Below are 6,926 nucleotides of genomic sequence, written 5' to 3' on the forward strand. Positions count from 1 at the left end.
TTTTTATTTTGTACTCTTTTACTGTTGTATACCCCCCTCCCGGGACCATGTTTTGGAGAGGGGCAGTTTAGAAATCTATAAACAAACAAATTCCACTTTCCTATAGCATGTTGCAGCTGACTTCCTAGGCCAGATCACACATGCTGTGGAGGTGATTCATTTTCTTCTCTCCACTTATCTGCAATTACTCATGCTGCAAGCCAAGCAGAGTGTATCTAAAAATGTTGTTAAAATGGCAGAAGCAGTGCTATCTCATATCATTATATGCATGTGGTTGATATGCTGATGCAAAATGTATGAGAGTGAAGATAATTACACAGAGTGAAGTCATGGAGTGTGAATCTCCTTGTTTGAATCAGCCCTCAGTCTAGTCATGACCATTTGTTACCTCAGTCAGATGGGAGGAGTAAATTGTTCCACAAATAAGTCACAAAGAGGGACAAAAGGAAGGAAATCCAAATTATCTTTCTCGGACCTAGAATAGGTAATACCCAAGTAGTAATACAAAACAGCATGGTAATACTGAAAGGAAAGGATCTGTGTGTCTAGAAAACATACTGTTGTAACTCCTGTAGGATACTAAAATTCCCTGTCATGTAAGAAGACCATAGTCTGACGAAGGGTGCTTGCACTCGAAAGCTCACACCTTGAATAAATCTTTGTTGGTCTTAAAGGTGCTACTGGACTCTGAGTTTATTGTGCTACTTTAGACCAACACGGCGACTCATTTCAATCTATCCTGTAGGATACTGATAGTGATCTGATCCCTGCATTTATCTCTTGCAGGCCAGAGAGTTTCATCATTGTTTAATTAATGTCTGGGTGAAATCAAGCATCAGCACCAGATCTGGAGTTTTGGGATAATATTCTGGGACAAAAAATCTGGGTTCTGTACTCAGCTAAAATGTCTGCTTTCTGGATTCTGATCCCAGTCCTAGGGTGTCTCAATTCTTACTAGAATTTCTGTAACATGATGAATTCTTAATATCAAACAAACTGTATCTCTGTGTAGTACTACGCCACCTTTTCTCTCTGGAAAGAAAGATTCTGTTTCAGCAGGGACTAAGAAAATTTCTGCATGTATAATAATAAAAAGCATTTGGGACAAAGCCTGTTCCTACTGCAATGAATGTCAATAGCATACTTGGACTAGAAGTAATTCCTTTGGGAAGAAAAACTACTTCATAAATGGAAGCTATTATTCAACATTATACTGTAATGCTCCATCTGAAATTGTACAGGCATCATTTCCAATGCCACAATCTTTCCTTCAAATGTTGTCATTGAGGACAACGCTTTTATATCATTTATTGTGATACAGCTCACATCTCTCTGGAAGTATGACTGACATTGGTGGGGAATAGAGGCGAGATGCCCTGCTCTCAGAGTTTCAACCGTACGTGATATCTGCTTGTGATGTGAGATATCCCATCAAGCAGCGATTTCCCCTGCCTCTCATCTCCCCCATTTCTAACTCACTCATTCCTATGTTCATGTGCTGTGACAATTACAATTAGCAGTCCTGGAGGGAAAACTGGCCACTCATCTCTCACCCTTTACTTACACTGTAACTTCATCAGAGACTAACCAGCTATGGTTCCAGCACTTCTCAAAATTACATGTCAGGAGGTAGGGCCCTGCTTATGGATAGTTGAGCTGAACAATAAATATAATGTAAAACTTGTTAGTTGTTTATTATGGTGCACAATTAAAAACAGAATAAAAACTTCTTAAAAACTATACCGAACTAACAGCACATAGAACCAAGGACCAAACGCGTTTTGACCCTTCCAGGTCTTCCTCAGTGGTCAACATTATGATAATACACTCTATATAGAACTGTACCTATATAGAACTCTCTATAATGTATAGGTCAGTGGTTGAGTGGGATCTGTAATGTGTAAATTATATCCTTTTTGGAGACAAATTCCTATATTATGTCCCTAAAGTCACCAGTCTTCGCTATCATTAAGTTCAGTACTCAGAGTGTGATCTCATGCAGCACATGACCAAACCACAAAGCAAAATTCATCTCAAATGTTGTCCTGTTCATGGCTCACAAACTAAAGATCATGATGGGTCTACTGCAGTTATTTTCAAAGGGATTTACAGGGCCAGAAAGCATGATCAGTTTAGGTTCACAAACAAGCCTCCTGGTTTTTCTGGCTCATTCCAGTTTCTGCCCATCCCAAGCCCTTTGGATCAGGACTGTGGCAAAAAGGGAAGGTGGGTTTAACTCTGCCTCCCAGTATTGTTTTCCCAAACAGAAAAGTCCCTGGGGAAGCACTATTTATGCTATTTGAAAAAAAAATGTACCAGCATCCAAAAATTAGCAGCCTTCCCATCTATGGGGATGAAGGCTCAATATCACTCCTATTGCATCTTGAATCCCATAAGCTTGTAAAAGGTTTACAATTTCAGGGGAAAAGGCTGCATGGTTAGACACTAAAGTGTAGAGAGGTTGTGACTCAGTGGCAGAACATCTGCTTGGCATGCAGATGGTCTCAGGTTCAATCCCCAGCACCGCCAGGTAAAACAATCAGATGGAAGGTGGTGCCAAAGATCTTGACATAAATCCGTGGATATCCACTGCCGATATGAGTAGACAACACTGACCTTGATGGACCGGTGGTCTAATTCAGAATAATTCAGAATAACACATCTTCATGTGTCTGGAATACAATGGAAGATATAGTGCCAAGAAGTCTGAAATCCTAATGTCAAATGTCCTGAGAACTACATTTTGTTTGCATTTATACCAATCTGTTTCTATTGAAAATCAATCACACAATACCCCTGACTCATAATATTTAAGGGTGGTTGCAGTATGATTGAATTCAGCCTTTGTGACCAATATTCCAGGGGTTTGTGGCATACAGAAGGTTGTCTCACCGCTGATGGGGAAAACAGCTACTCACTTGATCCTGCGGGAGTGCTACTCAAACATCCAAACACCTTTGAGAAGGGGGGGGGCATAATTGGAGGGAAACACAACAGGAGTTCAATTTAATTCTGCCTCAGGGAGAGAACAGAGAGCGCTCAGGTTTGACTCAGGAAAAGAGCAAACAGAGTGGCAGAATGTCGCTCTACTAATGACAGATAGATCAGTTGTAAGGTCTATCTCTTGCAATGAGCAGACCTTGTGCCATTTTGTCTGACAGTTAGGAAAGGGGAGGCTGGTGCAGGTGAAACCCTCCATGTGTGTGAATCCAGCTTAGTGGCTCCTTTTATGCTAAAAACTACTGAAGAAAATTGAAATTACTCTCTAAATTAATGTGCTTTCTCCAAGTATCTCTTTTGTGTATCAGAAGACCTGTTCTGCTGTTCTGTTCCTTGAAACTTACTTTTAAATAAATATTTTTTGTTGTTGATATAGTTCCTGGCTCAGACCTCTTTCTCATGGAGGACTCACCCAGCCATAATGCCACGCTATGCCCTGTTGTTTTGCCTCGGGATATCTGACCTTGTTCCCTCCCCCTGTTACTGCACAAGAAGCCTTTGGCCCTCCCCCATCTGGCCCAGATTTTTTGACTCACATGAGATATGCAATGAACAGTAAATAAAAACTTCACGGTTGTTGTTTTTTCCTTGTTTTGCTTGTGGTGCAAGTTCCCTATTACCTTCCAGGTCCATTTTGTTGCATTTGAGTACCCTACTCCAAGACCAAAAAAAAATGTTATGGAGATATAATTTAAAAATCTATTAAAAATGCTCATTAAAAATGATTACAGCTGTGCTGGGGAGCTGTGAGAGAGCAGTGGGGCACATTTCTTTATTTTAACAATGCAGCCCATGTGTAGAATCAAGGGAGAGCATTTAAAAAATATATTTCACACACTGTTATTGTGCTATTACATAACAAATCTATCTCAGAAATACAATAATAATAAACTGTTTATTGTGCTATTACCTAATACTGTTATTACATAATACTGTTATTGTGCTATTACATAATAAATCTATCTCAGAAATACAATAATAATAAAAGGGTAGAAGGTGCAAGGGGGCGCAGAGAGACCCATGAGTGCCTACCAAGAGCCTGCCATACATCCCACCCTGCAGCAGCCTCAAATGCTTTTTTTGGGGGGGGGAAGGTGAGAGTGGTTGCAGGGGGAGGATGATAGAAGAGACACTCGGGGGTACGGAAAGGGCAGGGAAAGCACACAGGATGGCCTGAGTTTTCCTGTGCTTGCATGGCTCAGCCCCAGCATCCTGTGGCATACAAGGGAACATGGATTTCTCCATGTTTCCTTGTTGTGGGACAGCTGAGGGCATGAGTTGAGCCAGTCCTGGGCCCGCCCCAGACTGAGCCTGACTCTGTGTGAAAGCAGGATTTAGACCCATGCACAAACAAACAGTATTGCAGCCTAATTGGTTGTATGGAAGATATCTCTGTGATTTCCATATGCTACTCAGACGCTACAAAACTTACAGCTAGGAACCCAAAGCCTAGACTGTCGCTTCCTTTGGAATCTGTGGTAACTGGGGGAAAGGTTTATAGATTAAAATAAATCTGATTCCCCCAAAATCATAGGGCGCAGTGTGGGTCCCTTCAGTTGACAGAAATAGCTTGTCACATAGTCTTCTGCTAAATATGGAAATGATATTCTGAACTGTTACTGCATAACCTGTATTTCAAAACTGACGTTTGATGTTGTATTATCAATTGTCCTCTTGACTGCTCAGCTTTACAATATCAATGCCATAGAGCCTTTAGGAAGTTCAAGCTATACTCAGCTGAAGTTTGGAAATTCTCAGTTGCCCATGTGTGCTTAAGAAAAGAGCTTAATCACACTATTTTATATATTCAAGTAGGAGACTGGACATTACAGTATTATTTTTTATTATTTTTTGCAAGGTTGATTTGATTGCCTGTGATGTATACACACATTATGCACAAACAGATTTGCAAGTGTGTCTCATTGTGCAAAGACCCGCAAAATGGTTTAACCAGAGAAGACAGGATCAAAAGTAATGTAGTCCATATACCATTGCCTTCAATGATCTTTGCTTCTAGCTCAAATGCATTTGACATATGGTTCACTCAGGCTAGAATGCTGCCATTCATTGTCTCTATCGCTTCCCCTTGCCTCTTTCTTCTCTGACACTTTCAAGTTCAGTCAACAGTTGTGCTCACCTTCCTCAAGATTTTTTTTCTTGGAGTAAAATAGTGTGTGTGTGTGTGGGAGGGGGGAGAAATTAATCAACAACTAGCAGTCCATTTTCAATGACAGAAGGGCCACTGAGGAAGTGGGGGTGATTTGCTCCAAATTTCCCCTCTCACAGCAAACCTTCACTTTGTTCCCAAGAGTATTCCCTGAAGGTAGGCAGAAAAATTCTTGGTTCCTCTTAAGAATCTTGTAGGATGTCAGCCCATATAAAAGCATACCTACTAAATTCCTGACCTCTCAAAATAAAATTACAGCCCCTATATTTATATATGTCTTCACAGCTTACTTTTGTTATGATGCTCAAGACAGCTGAAAATGAAGTCAAGTTCTTTTCTCCTCTAATAATTTTGTATAGTTAATAGGCATTTGTTTTCCTGTCACTTCACTGTGCAATTAAAACAGCCTTTATTTTAAATTCTACAAATATTTTCTCTAGAAGTCACTAGGGAGTTCATCATGAAGCCTCTTACAAGCTCTAGTGATATTCTTGACGTTGGCTGTATTAGTGCAGAACTTAAAAAGCGCTAGATGGTAATTATGAACTTATGATATGACCCCAGGATTGGTTCAGCATATGAATGTGTTAACACTCTTCAAAAGAATTGCTCACTTGCTTCCATTTGTGTGGAGGCAATTCAATACTTTGATGTTAACATCACTTTGGTAATGTATCTTGTTTAGTTGATGCCCACAGGAGACAGGTGGGTAGGGCTTGGAGATGTGAGAGTCAGTGGGGATACCAATGTCCAAGTCCATCCCCAACAGGCACTGATGTCACCATTGATATAATCAGCTGGTCGCAGCTGCTGCAGCGGCTGACCGCGTGTGAGACAAGAGCAGCCCAGCCTGGCCCAGGATACTGCAGGAGGCAAAGGCATCTAGACTCTGCCTTCTTCTGTGACTATGCCCAGGCGCAGCCAGAGAGCCCTGAGTGGGCAAACAACAGGCAGGTGGGGGGAGACTCACTGGAGGGCTGTGTGGCACCCTTCATCAAGTGGCACCCAGGGTATGTGCCCTGGTCTTCATACCCTAGCATGCCGCAGTATCACTTCCACCCAAGATGGAAGTGATTGCCATGTTGAAAGTGTTGCCATGGGGAAATAATATTTCTAATAGGATATCATTAAAGATGAGAACATATGGAAGAAACAATTATTGGCTAGAAGAGCTGGGAACAGAATGAAAGTCTAGGCAGTTTCAGTTAGTAGTGATTGACAGAATGAGTATTTCAGCCTTCTAGTGGCTTGGTGGCACTGTAGAGTAGACCATTCAATGTACATGTGAAGCTTCTGTAACTGCTCTGCTCTGATAGCTAGTGGTCCTCCAGATTCTTTAGCAGAGAGAGGCATTTCCCAGAAAATGATAACTGAGATAATTTCTTGTATGCCAGAGCACTGGCCTATCTTGCTACGCATTTTCTAGAGTGACTCTCTAAAGCCTCAGGTAAAGAAAAGTTTATTCCAACTCCTGCCTTTTAAGATCTTTTACCTGGAGACAATAGGGGCTGAAACATATACCTGTGCATACAAAGCAAGTGTTCTATCACTGTTGCATCTCCAGTGACCTGCATTTCTTGAATTCCATCATGGTCACCAAAGGCCAAACTAATCTTGACAGCATCCACCACTTTAAAGAGATTTACAAATACTACAACAGCCCAATTTTGCTGGGGCCTGCAGTACAGTGGGATAAAATGTTCCTCCCCCCCCCTGCAGTGCCATTTTAAGCATGACACAACTATAGTTATAGGGGTCT

The sequence above is a fragment of the Paroedura picta genome, chromosome 5 (genome assembly GCF_049243985.1).
Source record: "Paroedura picta isolate Pp20150507F chromosome 5, Ppicta_v3.0, whole genome shotgun sequence".
Classification (NCBI taxonomy): Eukaryota; Metazoa; Chordata; class Lepidosauria; order Squamata; family Gekkonidae; genus Paroedura; species Paroedura picta.